Source organism: Eriocheir sinensis, unplaced genomic scaffold (assembly GCF_024679095.1).
Source record: "Eriocheir sinensis breed Jianghai 21 unplaced genomic scaffold, ASM2467909v1 Scaffold255, whole genome shotgun sequence".
Lineage (NCBI taxonomy): Eukaryota > Metazoa > Arthropoda > Malacostraca > Decapoda > Varunidae > Eriocheir > Eriocheir sinensis.
In genome coordinates this window covers 237,395-260,831 of record NW_026111560.1, presented here as the reverse complement: position 1 = coordinate 260,831, position 23,437 = coordinate 237,395, and the positions used below count along the sequence as shown (strand labels likewise).

The window sequence follows — 23,437 nt, the reverse complement described above, 5'->3', positions numbered from 1 at the left end:
GGCAGCCGGCGAATACCCTGATCTTGATTAATTTCTCGTGTGTTTCGATACACACAGAGGACGTGTTGGGAAATAGGGGAAATAGAAATGAAGCTCCCGGGGCATGACATAATTATACCTAAGTTAACCCTTAAAGGATGGCTGAGGGTAATTCCTGCTCAGGCGGACAAAGGCAGAAAGGCGGGGTGCGGGAATTACCGTCATTTGATTTCCTGCAAAAATTTGTACTACTTCCCAACATGATATCTCTGGTGAGCAGCAACTGAGTTACTTGTAGTTACTTTCACCATGTAAATAAAAGATTGGCAAGCACTATGAACTATTGTGTTTTGGGCTCCAATTGCCACACAGGGCACCGACGAAGAACACCTTTTTAGACAATTTTATTACTGGGCATACGAGTACAAACTCCCCCTCCAGGCCGTCCTTCAGGGGTGAACCTTACCTAATCTTATATATACCTATCTATCTATCTGTATATACATGTGTTTGAGTTTACAGGCAAAACATCTTTCAGACAGACAGAATTCATCCCCCCAGACGCATGCCTATGGGTACAGAATGGGTAAAACGATATCATTTTAACCTCATGAACCTTGGGGTACAGTTGGCAGGCCAGGATCATTGAGGGCAAAAAGTTGAATGTTTCTCTGGGGTGATACTGGCGGCGTCCCTTGGGGAAGAGTGACACCTGACGTACATTGGGGTGTCATTGGCGGCACATTGGGGCATCGCACGTGCGCCTAACATCACCACATCATGGGAAATGGATGTAAGAAGAGGCGTGGCTTGGAGAGGAACCAAGCCTTCAGGTGTCTGCCCCGAACACTTCAGGTACAGGGAGGGATCCTTGACTTACGACGGAGTTCCAGATTTTGTGTGAAAGGTGAAACACATTAATTAAGGAGACGTCACCGTTTTATGAGCACACGTCACTCACTCCTATAAGGTTACACACGCCCCAAGACTCCTGACCTTTGACCTAGGATAGCGGCGGCCCGACCGAGGAGGAGAAAATAAAACAGTACTGTACAGCACCTAATTGCCTATATGCTTAACAAAACTAAGAAGGAACTGTTGTCAGACCCAATCCAAGTGACATAAGTGCCTACATCACTCACCATTAATAATCATACTTATAAGCATCTATCCATCATACAAGAACCAGCAAGGAAGGAAGGAAGGAAGGAAGGAAGGAAGGAGGAAGCAAGGAAGGAAGGAAGGAAGGAAGGAAGGAAGCAAGGAAGGAAGGAAGGAAGGAAGGAAGGAAGGAAGGAAGGAAGGAAGCAAGGAAGGAAGGAAGGAAGGAAAAGAGAAAATATTTAACACTCACCATTGGTTTGATGTCTGCCATATTACAAGTCCTTCCTCTTCTTCCTCCTCCTCCTCTTCTCTCTCTGTGTGTCCTCTTCTTCTTCTTTTTCTTCTTCTTCTTCTTCTTCCTGTTTAAACAATTGAGATAGTAATAAATTCATGAAAAGAAAAAAAAATAGCAAATAAAAAAGGAGAAAAATTACAATGAAAGAAGAAAAATAAGATAAACACCTTTATTGATTTTATTAATGTGTTTGTTTGTTTGTGTGTTTGTTTCTCATTCAGAGTCATGCTTGGAGAGAGAGAGAGAGAGAGAGAGAGAGAGAGAGAGAGAGAGAGAGAGAGAGAGAGAGAGAGAGAGAGAGAGAGAGAGAGTTTTTATAGTTTATGTAGTTATTTTTTATATAGATTTTATTCTGCCCTTTGAATAGGCAGCACACGACAGTGCACCTTTGGGTATGTAAATAGTATACATGTGCCTATGTTTAAATAAAAAAAAAGAGAGAGAGAGAGAGAGAGAGAGAGAATGGCAGCAAACTTAAGCGTAAACAAATTGATTCATTGAGGACACATTCCCAGCGCTGAACAACCTTCCCTTCCGTGGTCCAGTGCTGCAGCAAACAATACATTTCAAAACAACCTCCACCGTCACTTCCCTCCCTCAACTTAACCGTCCCGGCCGGTAGGGCCCATATGGGACTACGTCACCACAGGCCGATAGATCCCTTATGGGACAGCTACTTTACGCGCGTATCATAACTGCGCTAACATTAGTAGCGCTGCTAATTTGGCTTGAGGAGTAGGCTTATGTCTACACTGTCGCCCCGGACCATCACCACCTCCCCCACGCACCCTACCTCTGTCCCATAGACCGACCCCAGTAAAGTGACCACCACCTCTGCCACGCCAACAACGAGTGCTGCGGCAGCTGTAGCAACGGCTGCTGCTTCTGCACGTGCCCCTAAACGTCCAAGGGGACCAAAAAGGCTGCAATGATGTCGGGAGATGATGCACGCGGGCCAGTTATGCGGGGGTCCAATGCAGGCGGCCAGTCCTCCTACGCCTGAAAAAAGTCACACTGTGACTGCCCCACTGTCACAGAGGGTCCAAAACAAACAAACAGGCCAATAATAGACCGGGAAAAGGCCTTGGGCGCACAACGGACCGAGTCTGACACCTCAGCAGTCTAGCCCAGCTTGGAGGGTTGCACGCCACCACAATCTCCAACTACCGGCGATTATTCTGAAGCATCAGGGTGAGCTAAGCAAAAATATTTCACATGCTGATGTATTTAAATGAATACTACAGCTAAAATTGCTTCCAGGTCATTCTGCAGGAGTTGATTTTAAGACGATTAATGCGGCTTTGGGGGGTAGACGCGGGGGGTATCGTCGGCCTTTATGGGTTAATATTCAATAATGATGTTGAAATGCAAAGTCCTGCTGACATTGAGTTTAACCCTTACAGCGCGGGTGTGGACAACAGTGGGTCACAGCTGGTGCCTGGGCTCAAGGCGCGGTGTGGACAACATTCAACAAGCATTTTTTGACTTGGTGCGCCGTCAGATTTACTTTGTTTGTGGTGAAGTAAGCATGTGTTTTCTTTCCAACACTACCCAGCCATGCTGCCTTGACTGGTCAGTGTGTGCTGCCTTGTGTTAGCTTTGACAAGATGTACACCCACCTCTTCTCACCTTACAGGGAATTTCATCCACAAGATGGGGGCCACAGCACCCACCAAGGGCATCAGGAAGGCCTGGAAGTTAAGCTTGTTTGGGTGTGTTTCACATAAACTGTAGAAAAGTTATGCTCTTTATTACTAAATCATAGAAGGGAAGTCCACTAGGGATGGAAAACTGTCTATAATACGTAACGTTCTTTCAGTGATCCTACTTCAATATTCCGTACTCGCTCCAGCAATGGTTATATAGTCTTCAACTTAACGTCAAAGGACAGTTAAGGGTAAGTACTTTACAATGATACTTTATTCAGTCACGTGAGGTAAGTAGAAGTGAAGATATGAAAGGTTGAAGAGAAGTATGTTTTTACCGAATATGCCCGCGTGGGAGGACAGCCTGCAGGGCAAAACAAGCCACCGCTTTAAGGGTTAATCAGGCACATAGTTATCCACCAGCCCCAAAGGGAGGATGAACACCTGGGTGACATTCACGCTGACTGCCCGGGCCGGGATTCGAATCTGAGCCCAAGGAGTAACAGCCAGGCACGCTGACCACAGGAGCATGGAGGCACGGTCACAGGCCTGCTAATTTTTATAGCTGTGGATTGGCATATTGGTGCATTTCCCCAAAGATGCACAAAGGCTGACCCTGAGAATTTTTTCATCAACACCAAAGCTTCATGGGGACAGTTTGGCCATTTCCAAGGAAAGGATGATGTGTGTGCATGCAAGAAACGCCAGGAAGAATGATGGGCAGCATGACTCACTGGCCACACATACTGTACTGTAAGTTACAAAAATTCCTTACAAACAGCTCGTCCCTGAAACAGTCCTCACCATGAAGCCTCAGACATTTTCTTCTTCAAGTTCAGGTGCTTAAGTTTCCCTTCCATGGGCATCATTTACTAGTGAATACTTCTTTCTATATAGATGAGGAGATAAAAGTGTGGAGAGTGTACAAAGCAGTGACCTGTTGGTGTCTTTCTCTGTAGTGGGCTGGGCAGGAGTCCTGAAGGTCGGGGCCTCAGCTGTTGAGGGAAACATTCACGACTCATCACTGGCCGAGTGTGTCCGTGCTAACACACTCCATTACAAGTGTACTGAGTGCCCTAACTAATGGTTTGTTATCCCATTAAGTGAAAGTAAACACTATCTGTTTCCATACTTGGCACAAAACAGTAATTCCTTGGCTGTAGTATCATGCTGTACACACTGGCATGTGTTAAGTATTACTGGACTGACTTGAGGAAGAACAAATGTTACAGTTTACAAGTCACCAGGTGTGACAGTTTTCTTTGGTCACCATCCAATAGAGCAACTGTTTTGCTTCAAATCTTGCAAGACAACAATGCCTTGTCTGATTTTGTTGTGTTGTCAGCCATTAAATAAATGTTGCAGACATCATTATTACTGTGGTTTGCAGCATTTCCAACACAATCAAGTAACACTTTCAAAATATTACAGCCATCAGTACTTAGAGCATGTTACAGGCAGTGCTGACATTTCCTTTGTTTTGAGCAGGCAAAACAGGCAGCCAGTGTTGTTTTGGCATAAACACATGGTAGTGAGGGCATTAAAATATTCAATAAATTTGTAAGGCAGCAGTGTTTCATCACTGCCTGCCACTCACTGACGTCCCAAACCTTACATGGGCCCAGGGAACCAAAGCTGGCTGTGGCTTCAAGCTTTGCACAGACTTAACCAATCCTTAGATTCAGAGATCAGTGTTCTGAACACTGAATCATACCTGCCAGCAGCTGTTAACCCTTTCATTGCTAGTCGCTCGCGGCAAGACTATCCCCCAGGCGCACTCGGGCAGCCCAACTGAGGGAGGGGGGTCTCTTTTGACCTCAGCATCTCAAAAACTATTCATCACAGCTAAAAAACAAAAAAAACATTGGAAAGAGGAGGCCAAGATCTATAAGATTCGGTTATGTAAGCCTCTCCTGCAAATGTACAGGCACGTTCAGCAAGTGACGCAAGTGCTCGCTCCTTCAACCGCTGTATCTTAAAAACAATTCACCGCAGCTAAAAAACAAAAACACCTTTGGAAAGAAGAGGCCAAGATCTATAAGATTCGGTTATGTAAGCCTCTCCTGCGAACGTACAGGCACGTTCAGGGGGTGTTGCCTGTGAAGACGTACATTTGTGCGTGCGTGACGGTCAGCTGTAAGGCAATTACTGAGTAGCTCTCTTGATGATGGGGTGCTGGCAGGGCAGTACTGCCAAATGCAAAATTTACAACTATATGGTCAAAAAATCAGTGAGGTGAAGCTATGCAAAAATGCTGCAATATTGGACAACAACATCCACCAGTTACTCGTCCGTAGATTTTCTGCGCTTTTCCGCTCTAGGCTGATATGATTTTCCACCAAATTTAGTGGAAAACCCACTCAATTGGCAGTGCTGTGGGGTGAGAAATAGTGTTGGAACACTCTCATATGTGGGAAATTTGAGTGCGACTGGTGATCACAGCGAGGATTTAGCACCACCGGCAAGTTACGCTGGTCCTCGCTGCAAGGATTTAGCATTAAAAGGGTTAAACACACAGGTCCAGCTGGGGGTAGGGCTGGGCTGGGCAGGTACCAGTACAGTACAGGTCCTAAGAGTACCGACTCTACAACAGCACCAGACTGATGAGCAGACTGGTGCCCTGACTGTGTCACACAGTACTGCCAATACCAGTACTGGTGTCTGCCCTTACTGCCAACAGGACCTGTTGGTTGGGCTTTAACAGTCCAACAATAATAATAATATAATAATAATAATAATAATAATAATAATAATAATAATAATAATAATAATAATAATAATAATAATATAATAATAACAACAATAATAATAATAATAATAATAATAATAATAATAATAATAATAATAATAATAATAATAATACATACATACATACATACCTGCTTCCCTCCTTCTTGTGGCAGTGAGTGGCCCCCCTACAGCTGGTTCCACATCGCTGATCCTGCAAATAATGGTTCATAAATATACACTTGGAGACAGGGTGGAAAAAAAAACACGGTAAAAAAAAAAAAACTTTTTTTTGTTTTAATTTTTGTTTTTGTTTTAATATATATATATATATATATATATATATATATATATATATATATATATATATATATATATATATATTTATATATATATTTATATATATATATATATATATATACAGTAAAACCCCGATTATCCGAAATGGAAGGGGGGAAGCCTCTTTCGGATAAGCCGATTTTTCGGATAATCCGGATTTATGGCCGCCATTTTGATCGCCGCCAGTTTGATCGTCGGCATTGTGTCTTGCTTTCTCGTTTGGATGAATATCACTTTGATCTTGCACCTTGGTTCTTATTTTCGAAGCACAGGTAGAACGCGATGCGACTGCCCAGTGTGAAGTGTGTGACGCGACTGCCGCCGACTGACGATGTAAACAATGAAACCAAACAAACACACGCTACGCTAAACAAAGTAGTACGCTTAAAACATGTGATGTAAATGTTTTATTGTATGTTTGTCTGTGTCTCCTTGTCTGGACCAGTGTATGTTGATACTTGTGAGCGTTGCAGATCTGAATTGTGAATGTTGCAGAGTGCGATTGTGAATGGTTGTGCAAGCTTGCAAGTGTGACCTTGATGCATCGTGCAGGTGGAGACACAGTATGATGACTCATATTATCGCGCAACTCGTATGTTGGAAGGGGAATGTGGCATGGAGTGGAGAGGGGAGTCGTGTTTGTGTCGTTGTCTTGAGAGTACGGTGTGAGAGTAGTCGTGCAGTAGTTTGTTCGTTCGCCGCACCTACGTCCTTGCTGGGGCGAAGGTGCGGACGTGGTGTTGTTGAGAGTTTGTTTAATGTTTTTTGTCTAATACATTGATCTATTCGTTACAAGCTATTTCGGCAATACGTATTAGAAAGCATATTCATTTTAACTGTTCTTATCAATTTTAAATGTGTTAATATAGTTTTTTTTTTTTTTTTTTTTTTTTTTTTTACATTGCTGCCTATTGCGCCGGTAGGCTTCTTCCCGGTGGATCCTGATGGTCGGTCCAAGGCTTCATTCCGGTGGGTCCTGATGGTCGGCCCAGCCCGTTCTGGCGCAGGCGAGTGTTTATAGTGGCGCCATCTTGCATTGGCTCATGCTGCCCTCCCAGAGCTCATCTTTGATCCTAGAATCTATAGTCCGGGTTGATAGGTGGTCTTCTGGACAGCATGTGGGTAGTTTTAAGCCACTCGGCGGCGGCTGAAAAATCCCAGCTTGGTGGCGCCGGGCGGGGATTGAACTCGCGTCCTCCTGAACACGAGGCCGTTACTTTGACGACTCAGCCACCGCCTCCCCCATATGTAGTTACTTTTATTTATTTTTGATGTTTTATAACGTTTTAGTATAGAAAAAAATTAAATTTTAATTGCATTATCCAGATCAATTTCGGATAATCCGGTTTTTCGGATAATTCGCTTTCGGATAATCGGGGTTTTACTGTGTGTATATATATATATATATATATATATATATATATAAATATATATATATATATATATATATATATATATATAGATCTATATATATATATATATATATATATATATATATATATATATATATATATATATATATATATATATATATATATATTTGGGGAGGCGGTGGCTGAATCGACAGAGTAACACCACCGCGTTCAGGAGGACGCGAGTTCAATCTGCCCGGCGCCACCAAGTTGGGATTTTTTCGTTGCCGTTGAGTGGAAAGTTTACATGTTGTTCAGAAGACCACCTATCAACCCGGACTATAGATTCTAGGATTAAAGATGAGTTTGGAGCTGACACCATCAGCCACCGGGAAGCCTGGGCCGACCATCAGCCCCACTGAAAGCCTACCAGCGCTATAGGTCATGACATAAAATATATATATATATATATATATATATATATATATATATATATATATATATATATATATATATATATATATATATATATTTTTTTTTTTTAGGTTGTTGACTATTGCGCCGGTAGGCATCTTCCCGGTGGGGCCTGATGGTCGGCCCAAGGCTTCTTCCAGGTGGGTCCTGATGGTCGGCCCAGCCCGTTCTGGCGCAGGCGAGTGTTTATAGTGGCGCCATCTTGCATTGGCTCATGCTGCCCCCCGGAACTCGTTCTTGATTCGCTTGGACGGCTTCCTCTAGAGTCCGGGTTGATGGGTGGTCTTCAGGACAGCATGTGGGTAGTTTTAAGCCACTCGGCGGTGACTGAAAAATCCGAGTGGTAGCGTGAAGATTCGAACCCGCGTCGTCCATCACGCGGTGAATGTGAGCCCAGTACGCTACCACCTACGCCACCGCCTACCCTAAAAAAAAATATATATATATATATATATATATATATATATATATATATATATATATATATATATATATATATATATTTTACATGTGGCCTATTGCGCCGGTAGGATAATTCCCATGGGTCTGATGGTTGGCCCGAGCCCATCATGGCGCAGGTAATTGTTTATAATGGTGCCATTATTACTGGCTCATGCTGCCCCCCGGAGCTCATTCATGATTTCACTTGCGCTGTACAGGCTTTTCTAGAGCCTGGGATGATGGGTGGTCTTCAGGACCGCAGGGGGGTAGTCTTAGGCCTAGGTATTAACTGTATTAATTGTATATATATCTATATATATATATATATATATATATATATATATATATATATATAGATATATATATATATATATATTTATATAAACATATATATATATATATATATATATATATATATATATATATATATATATATATATATATATATATATATATATATATATATATATATATATATATATATATATATATATATATATATATATATATATATATATATATATATATATATATATATATATATATATATATATATATATATATATATATATACACACACACAAGATTGGAAGAGAGCAAACATAGTACCAATTTATAAAGGAGGAAAGAGAGAGGACCCATTAAGTTACAGAGCGGTATCACTCACTAGTGTGGCTGCGAAGATATGTGAGAGGCTACTTAAAAACAGGTGGTTGGATTTTTTAGAAAGGGAGAGAATTATCTCGGATTGCCAGTTTGGATTCAGGAGAGGGAGATCTTGTGTCACCAACTCGTTATGTTATTACTCAAGGGTGACAGATTTAATACAGGAGAGAGAAGGCTGGGGGGATGGAGTGTACCTGAATTTGAAAAAGGCATTCGACAAAGTACCGCACAGAAGATTCATTTGGAAAATTAAAAATAGGGGTGGAGTGGGTGATGGACTTATTAAGTGGCTGGAGGACTTCCTAACTAACAGGGAAATGAGGACAATAATCAAGGACAAGGCTTCCAACTGGTGCCCAGTGAGGAGTGGGGTCCCACAAGGTTCAGTGCTGGCACCAATAATGTTTGCTGTTTGTATAAATGATATGGTGGAGGGAGTGACCAGCTATGTGAGTTTGTTTGCAGATGATGCAAAGCTATTGAGACGAGTCAATGATGTGAAAGACTGTGAGGCATTGCAGAGGGACCTGGACAAAATATGGGAGTGGAGTGGTACATGGCAGATGGAATTCAACCTTGGGAAATGTAAAAAAATAGAGTTTGGAGGAGCGGTAGAAGATGTGAATATGATTATAAGATGGGAAGTGAGATAATATGCAGAGGAGTGGAAGAAAAAGATTTGGGAGCGACTGTCTCAGAGAACATGTCACCGGACAAACACATCAACAGGATAACGGGACAAACTATGAATTTGCTGAGGAACATAAGGACGGCATTTGTGTATTTGGACGAGGAGATGATGAAGAAATTAATAGTTACAATGATAAGGCCAAGGTTGGAGTATGCAGCAGTGGTCTGGTCTCCTCACGAAAAGAAGAATATAAGAAAGCTGGAAAGAGTACAGAGAATGGCAACTAAGATGGTACCGGAACTTAGGGATCAGACTTACGAGGAGAGACTCAATAGCATGGGGCTCACGACCCTGGAGAGAAGAAGAGAAAGAGGAGACCTGATAGCGGTGTACAGGGTAGCGAGCAGGGTGGAGAATCTGGAGTGTGTGTGGAGCGAGAGGGAAATGAGAGGACATGGAAAGAAGTTGAGGGCAACCACGTGTAGGCAAGATGTGAAAAAGTTTAGCTTCCCAAACAGAAGCATTGAGTTGTGGAATGGACTGGAGGAGGAGGTGGTTTGTGCAAGAAACATTCACGATTTTAAGAAAAAGTTGGATAAGAGAGGATATGGAGACGGGACAGCGCGAGCGTAACTCTTTTCCTGTATGTCACAAATAGGTGAATACACACACACACACACACACACACACACACACACACTGCATGAGGCAATGGGACAAGCCATACAGTCAGCGACAATTAGAGGAGTTCTGTCCCCCCAAAATTGTCAGTGATCGCTCGCTACTTTAACTAAAACAGAGTCAAGGCCTGTTGATGCTATGAAGACTCACACACTTTAAAATCTCTCACGTGATAAATCATGATGCACTGTGCCTATAGTCTACAAGACATTGATCCCAAGTGTTTATGCTAACATTTTTCTGGTGAAGTGGTGAGAAACACTCTACCATTCAGTTATTACAAGCTAAATACTCGCACCCAAGCTTACACCATTCTCCTGCCGCATGTATAGCTTGAAACATTTTTCCAATAGATTCCACGAAGACTTACTTATGTTCAATCTGGAAAGTACCGAACAGAATCTAGTCAATAGAACTCGTGGTAATGAGATATTCAAAAGGCCGAAACCCGCACAGTACTGAAAGGAGCCGCTGAGGGGCCGAACTCACTCTCACCAAGACTTCATACCTGTCAAGTCTTACGTTTTTTGCGTAAGTCTTACGTAATTTCGGTGGTTTTCAAGTCTTACAATGTAAGTTGAAAATCTTAAGTTTTTTCTCCGCTGGCAGTTTTTTTTAACATGTTTGTTTTAAACAATTTGAAATATATCATACATGCCATATTTAAACTCATGTGAGCGTGCTGAGTAACGGCTACTGTTACGGTTTGTGTGTGTGTGCCTGTGTGTGTGTGGGGGGGGTACCTCGTGCACCCTGCTTGAGTCCATCGGAAGTTCCATACCTGTCAAGTCTTATGTTTTTTCAACACAAACTTATGGTCTCAAACGCAAAATCTTATGGCAAGACACCACAGTAGCTTGACAGGTATGAGACTTAGCAACACAAAGGGCTGTAGCTGTCTAGGACACTGGGGAGAAAGAAACAGTGTAGCAACTACGAGAGGCAGAGAGGAGAGTTAGTACCAGAAGAAGTGATGGCCGTGATGAGCCGATGAAAAGCGATACAGGTCAAAAGATCAAGAAGGTTTGTTTTGGTTTGGAATGCCAAGTCGTATAAATCTTCCTCCAAGGTATAAATACATAATGAACAAGTAAAGTCTGTGTTCGTGATTTATTAATTGCTTTAGTGTATCAAGTGCCTAAAATTGAGAGTACACAAGTTTTTGTAGACAAAAAAACAACGAACAACAGGTCGTAGATTCAGGCTGATTTGCAACCTAAGTTTCATAATTTCATTTATCATAGCACTGCAACTCTGTCAAAGATTACTGAAGAAAATGTTCTTAATATTCATAACAATGTCACTCACCCTCTTGTTTATAGCCTTTGACTCTTTCCAGCAGGGCCTGTTTCTTGGTTAATAATAATAATAATAATAATAATAATAATAATAATAATAATAATAATAATAATAATAATAATAATAATAATAATAATAATGATAATAATAATAATAACTACAACAATAATAATAATAATAATAATAATAATAATGATAATAATAATAACAATAATAATAATCAAGCAGTCCTACCTTAAGATGAAGCAGCTGTTGGGTGTGAGTGGCAAAGTCTGGGCAGGAGTGAAGCAGATGGTGTCTGGCTCCTGAGGTACAGCTGTGAGTGGCTGGAGCAGTGAGTGTGGCGCCACCCTCCACAGCCTGGGTCACCACACACCTGCAGGCCATGACAGGGGTTACCAGGAGGCATATTCCCCAAGTCTGTACTCTTGAGCAGGGCAGGATAGGTGAGGTTAGGTTAGGGAAAGTTAGGTAAGGTTTGGTTGGAGTTACTTAAGGTAATTTTGGGAGGGAAGACCTCAGAAAAATGGCTCCAATGTCGGGGTTAGAATATTCACATGCAGATTGCACAACTGAGTAGGCCTAGATCTGGAAACAATTGAGTCTGATTAGGCATTACAGTATTGCTATAAATAAAAAAAAAAATAGCAATACTGTAATGCCTAATCAGACTCGCAGTTTTGACATACATGCAGATCTAGGCCTACTCCAGTTGTGCATTCTGCATGTTTAAGTTTTTGAAAGGCATCCATAAGTGAACACTTTTGAGTTTGAGACTATAAGGAAGTTGGTGTTTTTAACTGTTTCAGATATCAATATTCATAGAAAGGACATATTTTATCAAATTAATTGAATATTTAGTTCCATACATTTTTCATGAAAGTAGATGCTCCTTCTGTTACAAAAATTCAGAAGAAAGGGAAGCTAGTCTAATATTACTAGTCTAAAAGAAGGGGATACCTTTTAGAAAGTTAATTAATTGTAGTTTTACATTCTATTCATTAGGAGACACAAATATGACTGTGTTCCTATATTTCACATCGAGAGATTTATAGGCTATAGTTTTCAAAAAGGGAATACATTTTATATTTTTATAATGTGAAAAAATATTTTCCTTATGTTTCTGTGAGTTTTATTATTGTAAGCCAGAGTGGGGTAAACCTAGCTGGGCGTTATCGCGATAACTTATCGCGATACTTTATCGCTGATAACAAAATCGGGTTATCGGCCATCCGCTACTTATTTAAATATATATCGGTATCTTCGTTACTTGTGTAGCCAAACTAGCGATAATCGCTACTTTTTTCCGCCTCAGAAAAAACGCTGTCTCCTTCCCATTGCATATGTGCGAAGCCTCGGTATTTCATAAAAACGTTGGGCTTTTTTTATCAACATTAAAACGTTGTTTTTTTATGCTAGACTCAAAAACCAATATACCAAAGAGAAAATCATTAACTTTTTATGTTCAAGTTGTGTTATGGTGTCCCACTGTCAAAGTTGGCACTTTGTTTACACGTGACTGGCACATGTTCAGACTAGTAGTTGAACAAAGTTGAAGGCTGAATCATAAACAGTCTTCGTAGCTTTGTAGAACGACACTCTGTACATATAAATACAACTCGTACAGAGTGTCGTTCTAGAAACAGCGGGGATGGTGGCAGTGGTACTGTATGTCTGATTCAGCCTTCCAGCAACTCTTAATTACGGTTAAAAAGCTTTGTGAGACTGTACAGGTCTACGCTTGCTGGTCTGAGCATGCGCAGTTCACGAGAGACCAGTGTTTGTAAACAAAAGCGCCAGCTGTTGAAGATGGGACACCAAATAACACAACACCGGGTGCCTTCAATACCATGGCATGCTCATAAACGAATATGTAATATCAAATTTGAGGTAGTGAATAATAATTTTTGGGGCAAAGTTAAATTATTTATTTCTTTGATATATTGATTTTTGGGTAATAAAAAATGAGCTAGTGTTTTAGCGTTGATGCTGTAAGTATGAAATCTCTTCACCGAAGATATTTCATACCCCGAAGTTTTTTCACACAACACCGGGCGCCCGGGCCACGTGTAGGGAGGAGACAATGTTTTTTTTCTTCTGAGAGGCGGAAAATAGTAGCGATTATCGCTAGTTTGGTTACAAAACTAAAAAAGATACCGATATATATTTAAATAAGTAGCGGATGGCCGATAACCCGATTTTGTTATCAGCGATAAAGTATCGCGATAACTTATTGCGATAATGCCCAGCTATGGTAGTAGCAGTAGTAGTAGTAGTAGTAGTATCCTTACCTCGCCCCCTTCCTTCCTTCTTTCCTTCCGTCCTCTTCCTTTTTTCTTTCCTTCTATCCTTTCCTCCTCCCCTTCACTTCTTTCTTTCCCTTCCTGTCTTCCTTCCTTCTCTCTTTCCCTCCTTTCATTCATCAATTTCTGCTTTCCTTTCCTCCCTTTCTTCCTTTCCATCTCCTCTCTTTCCTTCCTTTCTTTCTATATAAAATTCATAACAATGTCACTCACCCTCTGGTTTATAGCCTTTGACTCTTTCCAGCAGGGCCTGTTTCTTGGTTAATAATAATAATGATAATAATAATAATGATAATAATAATAATAACAATAATAATCAAGCAGTCCTACCTTAAGATGAAGCAGCTGTTGGGTGTGAGTGGCAAAGTCTGGGCAGGAGTGAAGCAGATGGTGTCTGGCTCCTGAGGTACAGCTGTGAGTGGCTGGAGCAGTGAGTGTGGCAGCCACCCTCCACAGCCTGGGTCACCACACACCTGCAGGCCATGACAGGGGTTACCAGGAGGCATATTCCCCAAGTCTGTACTCTTGAGCAGGGCAGGATAGGTGAGGTTAGGTTAGGGAAATACCCATGGTTAGCGTTCTAGGGTTAAGGTAATTTTGGGAGGGGGGAATCACAATGAGAGTATTTTCCAGAACAGCCCGTGATTAGCTGCCAAGTTACAGCCGAGCGTCTTCACTCAGGGACCACATGCCCGCAGAGACTTCAGGAACATGCGACCAGGAGTGCTCAACTAGCAGGGGACAAAACAGATGACCATTCTCTTCCTCTCAATCTTTATTTGAATATTCTTCCTTTCTCTCTCTCTGTCTCCATCTTTATTTGTATATTCTACCTCCTCCTCCTCCTCCTCATCCTTTAATTAGTTTCCTCTTGTATCTAATCTTTTCTTTATATATATCTCTTTCCTTCCTTCTTTCCTTTCTCTCTCTGTCTCCATCTTGGTATTTGCATATTCTCCTTCCTCTATTTTCCTTTCATTTCCAGTTTTTTCTTTATATTTCTTTCCTTCCCTTCTCTTCCTTTCTCTCTCACTCCATCCTTATCCATATTCTCCTTCCCTCCCTTCTCTAACTGACATTCCTTTTCCTTCTCTTCCTCTAAGTCCTGTCACTCTACACTTTCCCTGCTCTTAACATAGGCTGAAAACAAGAAAGTTAACCCTTCCCTAAACTGCACCAGACACCTTAAGTTGACAGACATTCCAAACTGCATATCAAAAGTTCACTCGTTGGCAGCAGGGTAAAATAAACTGAACCTTACCTTGCTACATCATCCTTCTCTCTCAGCCCATCATACCCTACCATGAGATCCATCCATCAGGCTGTAGCAGTCATGGAGGGCTTTACTTTGTCACCACCAACTTGTGGCACTGGCCAGCCAAGCAGTTCTGTGCAAGGCTGGACCCCATCTTGACCAGGCAGTCTTGCAGGGCGGACTGGCTTGACGGGTCCTGTGGAAGGGAGGGTTTGGGGGTCACTCATGCCTTGGAAAAATAAAGAATTAAATGTTCTTAGGTCAATATTGTTATACATAATGATATCCCATTACAACTGTTTCCCAAGGCCACAGAGAAAATTATCCAGGATTTCATGGGTGATTTTCCCTTTCAAGGTGCAGAAGCCATGTCAAACTATCTCCAGCATCACAAAACAGTCCATGGAAAGCCAGCAACTTAAACGAGAGAGTTTCAGCTTCTACTATGACTGTTTCCCAAGGCCACAGTGAAGGTTAACAGGGCTTTCATGGCTGATTTTCCCATTCAAGGTGCAGAGGGCATGTTCAAACTATTACCAGCATCCCAAAACACCCCAACAAGTACTAGGAGAGGCTTTTCAAATAGGTGAACTGAGGTGCCCAGACATTTAGTACAGACCTTTGTCCCTGTGATAAAAATAATTTGTTGGGAGTAAAATTTAACATAAAAATTCAAATCCCTTGCAAACTAATAAATGAGTATATCAAATGTAGGGATATATACACACACCTTTATGCCTTGTGTGAGGGACAGTACACACACACACACACACTTAGGAACTTATGTAAGCCTGTTTCACTCAACCTCAGACACCCCCAAGCCTAGATATAACTTCCCCAAGCCCTGTTTCACTCCCCCAGCTTCTCTCTAAGCCCTGTTTCACTGTACCTCAGATACCCCAAGCCCTCCTGTTTTAGGCACTCTAGGTAGTGTCATCTACTCACTTGGTGCCTCCGAGCAGGTGTTCATGGTGACGACAGCGGCACTCACACACTCAATGAAGAACACCTGTGAATTCTGGCCCCCTGTTTCTGCTTGTCCATCTCCTGAGAGCCCTGCACCATCCTGGAAGGGGTAAAGGGGGTGGTAACTGACTGATAGTGAGAATTATTAGGGTATAAGTAATGGTGAAGGAGGGCCAGATTCTTAAACATTTTGACGCCCAGACACACACACACACACACACACACACACACAATGACAAGGCTTTCATAGGAGTTGTGATTATTTCCAAGGGTAGTTTCTTAGCCCGGTAGCAGCGACGGGCCAAATGTGTGGCTTTACCGTGTGTAGCAGAAACAGGCCAAATTTTTGCCATAATATAAACCCCAAAAATTAGATGATGTATAAACTGATCACAAATGCGTTGATATATATTATGAAATGGTTTGTGTGAGGGGTGATTTTTTCTCATTTTTCTCACTTAGAGTGGCATTTAAGATCCACGCAGCAGAGCTTTTTCCACTGGGCTATCAGAATGGTGAGTCTGCATGTGTGTGTGTGTGTATTTACCTAGTTGTAATTTTACAGGCCTGGGCTTACGCTGGTGTGGTCCCGTCTCCGTATCTATAATTATCCAACTTTTCCTTGAAGCTCTGCACACTCTTTGCCGATACTATTTTTTCACTTAGTCTGTTCCAAACCTCTATATTTCTTTGTGTGTGTGTGTGTGTGTGTGTGTGTGTGTGTGTGTGTCTATGCTAATTCATGTTCATCAGTAAGAGCATGGCACTCCAGCAATTATATCTTTTTTTAGGACAAATTTTGACTAATATTATCCTTTTTGGTAGCCTGAACTTTTGGCCTAAGGAAAAGAAAATAACTGAACAGAGAATTGAAGCAAGCACTCCACCCCTTACCATGGTCCCCCTCATCCAGTGTGCTGTACTCCTCGCCCTCGGCCTTGCCCAGCGCCCATGGACACCTCCCCATGGCCGCCAGGGTCCACAAAGTCCAGCATCTGTGTGGCAAAGTCCAATTAGTATATCTGTGGGAGATTTAGCACCGGAGAGTACATCACCTTACCCTAGTGTTGGGTTTGCTAAGTATTATAAGGATTCTTAACTAACTCCAGCCATATATTTAAACTAACACAGCCATATATTTTCAACCCTAGTCATATATGTATATTTTAACTAACCCAGCCATATATTTAAACTAACCCAGCCATATATTTAAACTAACACAGCCATATATTTAAACTAACACAGCCATATATTTAAACTAACACAGCCATATATTTAAACTAACACAGCCATATATTTTCAACCCTAGTCATATATGTATATTTTAACTAACCCAGCCATATATTTAAACTAACCCAGCCATATATTTAAACTATCACAGCCATATATTTTCAGCCCTAGTCATGTATGTATATTTTAACTAACCCAGCCATATATTTAAACTAACACAGCCATATATTTAAACTAACACAGCCATATATTTTCAGCCCTAGTCATGTATGTATATTTTAACTAACCCAGCCATATATTTAAACTAGCACAGCCATATATTTAAACTAACACAGCCATATATTTAAACTAACACAGCCATATATTTAAACTAACACAGCCATATATTTAAACTAACACAGCCATATATTTAAACTAACACAGCCATATATTTAAACTAACACAGCCATATATTTAAACTAACACAGCCATATTTAAACTAACACAGCCATATATTTAAACTAACACAGCCATATATTTAAACTAACAGCCATATATTTAAACTAACACAGCCATATATTTAAACTAACACAGCCATATATTTAAACTAACCCAGCCATATATTTAAACTAACACAGCCATATATTTAAACTAACACAGCCATATATTTAAACTAACACAGCCATATATTTAAACTAACACAGCCATATATTTAAACTAACACAGCCATATATTTAAACTAACACAGCCATATATTTTCAGCCCTAGTCATATATGTATATTTTAACTAACCCAGCCATATATTCTTTTAAGCCTAGCCATATATATTATAACTAACTCCTGACCAGCGACTCCCCAGGTTCCCACACACACATTTGTGGCTATTTTTTCAGTTGTTTGGATCAGTCCACTCTTTGCTATTAGTTTCCTGGAGCTTTGAAGGAGTCCTGGCTGTCAGCTCAGCCGTGAGCCATTGAGGCCGTGACATCCAAACCAGTAACCGGACACACTGTTGGCGCCCCAAAGAACACGCCTTACTATATGCTACCATCTCGACACACCATTAAGCTAGTTGTCACACACAGCCTAAGTGTCTTGTGGCAGTAATGTTAGGTAAGGTTACTTAAGTGTGCGTTAGGTTACATTAAGTTGAGTAAATATTGTTCCTTCAGCCTAAGTGTCTTGTGGCAGTAATGTTAGGTGAGGTTACTGTAGTGTGCGTTAGGTTAGTTGAGTTAATATTGTTCCTTCAGCCTCAGTGTATTGTGGCAGTAATGTTAGGTAAGGTTACTTAAGTGTGCGTTAGGTTAGTTGTTAATATTGTTCCTTCAGCCTCAGTGTCTTGTGGCAGTAATGTTAGGTAAGGTTACTGTAGTGTGCGTTAGGTTAGCTGAGTTAATATTGTTCCTTCAGCCTCAGTGTCTTGTGGCAGTAATGTTAGGTAAGGTTACTGTAGTGTGCGTTAGGTTAGCTGAGTTAATATTGTTCCTTCAGCCTCAGTGTCTTGTGGCAGTAATGTTAGGTAAGGTTACTGTAGTGTGCGTTAGGTTAGTTGAGTTAATATTGTTCCTTCAGCCTCAGTGTCTTGTGGCAGTAATGTTAGGCAAGGTTACTGTAGTGTGCATTAGGTTACATTAAGTTGAGTTAATACTGTGTCATGCCCCGGCAGTTTATTTTATCCCTTTTCTAGTTTCCTACACGTCCTCTGCATGTATCAAAACACACACCCGGTCTGGATATTCTCCGCCCCACACACTCACTTATCTGACCTGCTTTAGACTGAACACACACGTCCACGGTTCACATGATCCATCAACTTATGGGACGCCGTCACACACTTTTTGGGGTAATATTCACGAAAGTGTAGCCTCCTCTGATGGCGGCGGTCCAGCCGGTGCTGTGAGAAATACCTCCTCGCAGAAATAAGTCGCATATACATGGGGGGGTCCAGGTTAGGAGGTTATGTAACGTTCGGTTGGAGTATGTAGTTTAAATACGCTCCCCCACCCAAAACGCTCGATTGCATGGCCGTCTCTTCGACCTATGGGACAGATACGAGGATGGCGACCTGTGCACTGAAGCATTTCTAAGAGCTTGAGCAACAATAGTTGGGCTTGGACCTAACCCAACGTCCGCGGCAATGAATGATTCGTAACTGAGACTAGAAGAGGCGGCATGCAGGAGCGGCATGTTTTTTAACACTTTCAGATTTTTTACCTGTGCACTGTTTATTATTACCAATATAGTATACATACCTCTTATGGAAGCTTTTAGTACGTATATATTCAATTCCCTTTTTGAGCCATTATATGGCCTTTAATTTTGTTTGTATTGATAATATTTGTCACTCAACATACGTATAATATCAAAGCAATAAAATGAAATAAATCTTTTCTCATTTTATGGGGCAAATAAAAAATATACGAAAAAAATGCAACCTACCATGACCCCTTTCTCTAACAAAGGACATCACTGTATACGGGTTAAAGGATGCAGGAGATGTTTTTTGTTAACATTTTTAGAATTTTAATAGGTTTTCTTGGTGAGTAGCAGAACCTCTCCTTTCAAGTGGCGAAACAACTAGCACGCGAAATCACGGAGGTGCGAACACCCACAGGTGGCGAACCGGACAGTGTCAAAACCTCTGCAACCCGAGTGTCCCTATCTTTTCTAACATATCCTTGTTGGGTGCAGTAAACCACGGGAGTTAACACAGGTTCACCTCACTGCTGAACCAGACCATTTTTTTCTGAGGGTTTGGTGTGTCTTGAAACGGCCACAGTCACCTCTAACACTTGCCTGCTGCATCTTGACAGGCTTGGGATGACCACCATGCAGGCACCCCCAAGAAAGCCTACCACCGCTAGAGACCACAACATAAAAATTAAATAAATAAATAAATGAATCTAATGGGGCCTCACCTACAGGGAGGTTTACACCCTTGCCTCTCCTTAGGGTCAATACAATACAGGGGAATACACACAAAACTCCTCCCTGGCATGGGGCACACCAGGGAGGAAAAGTATAGAATAACACCCAGAGAGCCAACACCCCAGTATGTGTCCCGCTCTCCACACACACACACCCCTGTCCCTGCTCCTGTGGTATCATCCCTGACTCTGCCCCTGCCCCTGCATGCTTGGCTCAACACACACACACATACACACACACACGTCACCGCTGCCATCCCTCTGCCCACAGCCCCTGCCTTGACCCCTGCCAGAGTGTCCTCCCCTGAACGCCTGCCTCCTCACCTCAGGACACACACACACACACACACACACACACACACACGTCACCGCTGCCATCCCTCTGCCCACAACCCTGCCTTGACCCCTGCCAGAGTGTCCTCCCCTGAACGCCTGCCTCCTCACCTCAGGACACACACACACACACACACACACACACACACACACACACACACACACACACACGTCACCGCTGCCATCCCTCTGCCCACAGCCCCTGCCTTGACCCCTGCCAGAGTGTCCTCCCCTGAACGCCTGCCTCCTCACCTCAGGACACACACACACACACACACACACACACACACACACACGTCACCGCTGCCATCCCTCTGCCCACAGCCCCTGCCTTGACCCCTGCCAGTGTCCTCCCCTGAACGCCTGCCTCCTCACCTCAGGACACACACACACACACACACACTGCCATCCCTCTGCCCACAGCCCCTGCCTTGACCCCTGCCAGAGTGTCCTCCCCTGAACGCCTGCCTCCTCACCTCAGGACACACACACACACACACACGTCACCGCTGCCATCCCTCTGCCCACAGCCCCTGCCTTGACCCCTGCCAGAGTGTCCTCCCCTGAACGCCTGCCTCCTCACCTCAGGACACACACACACACACACACACACACACACACACGTCACTGCTGCCATCCCTCTGCCCACAACCCTGCCTTGACCCCTGCCAGAGTGTCCTCCCCTGAACGCCTGCCTCCTCACCTCAGGACACACACACACACACACACACACACACACACACACACACACACACACACACGTCTGCTGCCATCCCTCTGCCCACAGCCCCTGCCTTGACCCCTGCCAGAGTGTCCTCCCCTGAACGCCTGCCTCCTCACCTCAGGACACACACACACACACACACACACACACACACACACACACACACGTCACCGCTGCTATCCCTCTGCCCACAGCCCCTGCCTTGACCCCTGCCAGTGTCCTCCCCTGAACGCCTGCCTCCTCACCTCAGGACACACACACACACACACACACGTCACCGCTGCCATCCCTCTGCCCACAGCCCCTGCCTTGACCCCTGCCAGAGTGTCCTCCCCTGAACGCCTGCCTCCTCACCTCAGGACACACACACACACACACACGTCACCGCTGCCATCCCTCTGCCCACAACCCTGCCTTGACCCCTGCCAGAGTGTCCTCCCCTGAACGCCTGCCTCCTCACCTCAGGACACACACACAAACACACACACGTCACCTGCCATCCCTCTGCCCACAACCCTGCCTTGACCCCTGCCAGAGTGTCCTCCCCTGAACGCCTGCCTCCTCACCTCAGGACACACACACACACACACACACACACACACACGTCACCGCTGCCATCCCTCTGCCCACAACCCTGCCTTGACCCCTGCCAGAGTGTCCTCCCCTGAACGCCTGCCTCCTCACCTCAGGACACACACACACACACACACACACACACACCCTTGGGTCGCCTCTCTGGCAGGCTTGTCACGACACCGCCACCCGAGGCTGTCAACCTTATTTTCCACAACTATCACCTCCTCCACGCCTTCATTAACATAGGTAACCTTCAAGAGAGCAATCAAGACACTAGTAGCCGACACAGCCAGCTCCATCCATCACAAATTATATTTTTTCATATTTTTCCAAGTTTAACGCCTTATTTCACCGTCCAGACGACTCCTAAACCCTGAACAAGACGTCACCTCCTTTGCTTCCCTCCCTGGCACTGTAGATTAGGAAATAATAATAATGATAAAATAACTATTCTTATCGCCATCACGCGCCCTGCCCGCCGCCACCCTGTCCATGTTTTCTGCTATTTATCACTTGTCTCGCCTTGATTAACTCTCCTCGCCCGGCCTAATGCCTGATAACACGACTACCTACCTTGCTTCCATCCATGGCCGTCTGTGTCGTCCTGGATTACAAGGAAATTGGCCGACACGCGGAACGCCGTCCACCTCGGATCAGCTGACAGATGAAGATGGCGGGAGGAAGGAGGAGGAGGCGATGCAAGGCGGCCACATTTTCACCGTCATATGCCAAGTGTACACCTAAAAACTACCCCCTCAACCCCATTTATAAAATTTACTTGTATTTCTCGTTATATTTGTTAATTGTTGATGGTTCGTTGTAATAGTTATGGGCCAGAAAATGGAAGATAGATGGTGGTGAGGATGAAGACTTGGCACCTCTGCAAGGGAGCATGTGTATAATTGTTTTTTTCCTGGCATATCTGTTTGGTGTGTTTTCTTGTGTTTCAGGCTGTGGATAACTCTACCAAAGTCAGGAGGAAAGAAAATCAGGGAAAAGAACAAAAAAATACGAAGAAGAGAAGAAAAGATGAAAAAACATGAAAGACTCCTCCCGGGTCTTGACTTCACAAATGATTTTTCCTCATTAAATTTCTCCTCCTCACATTTCTTAGTTAATCTTTCTTCTTCACGTACCTCCCTTCTCCCTTGTTGTTTACCTGCAACAATAAACTATCAATCATCAATCACAGCTCTCTGTATAGCCTATCTCTCTGTTATCTCGATCTGTGTAGCTATTCTGTCTTTACCTCACGCACAGTTTATCATTTCTCTCTGTCTCTTAATTCTTGCCTTATTTCTATGTATATCTCTCTGTTATCTCGATCTGTGTAGCTATTCTGTGTCTTTACCTCACGTACAGTTTATCATTTCTCTCTATCTCTTAATTCTTGCCTTATTTCTATGTATATCTCTCTGTTATCTCGATCTGTGTAGCTATTCTGTGTCTTTACCTCACGCACAGTTTGTCATTTCTCTATCTCTTAATTCTTGCCTTATTTCTATGT

The 23,437-nt window shown here is 42.9% G+C and overlaps 1 long non-coding RNA gene across 5 annotated transcripts; it reads right to left on the bottom strand.

Annotated features, from left to right (window-relative positions):
• Window positions 1-1,332: 1,332 nt before the first annotated feature.
• Window positions 1,333-22,652, bottom strand: LOC126991271 (uncharacterized). 5 transcript variants are annotated; one of them, XR_007745360.1, is made up of 8 exons: window positions 22,504-22,652; window positions 17,053-17,153; window positions 16,138-16,258; window positions 15,199-15,388; window positions 14,268-14,410; window positions 11,869-12,061; window positions 5,904-5,965; window positions 1,333-1,442 (listed from the first exon to the last, which is right to left on the bottom strand). It is a non-coding gene; the product is annotated as an uncharacterized LOC126991271 (long non-coding RNA). The 5 variants fall into 5 exon arrangements; XR_007745359.1 differs by lacking the exon at window positions 5,904-5,965 and adding an exon at window positions 2,172-2,377 and having other exon boundaries at window positions 11,869-12,010; XR_007745357.1 differs by having other exon boundaries at window positions 11,869-12,010; window positions 22,504-22,651.
• Between the last annotated feature and the right edge of the window lie 785 nt (window positions 22,653-23,437).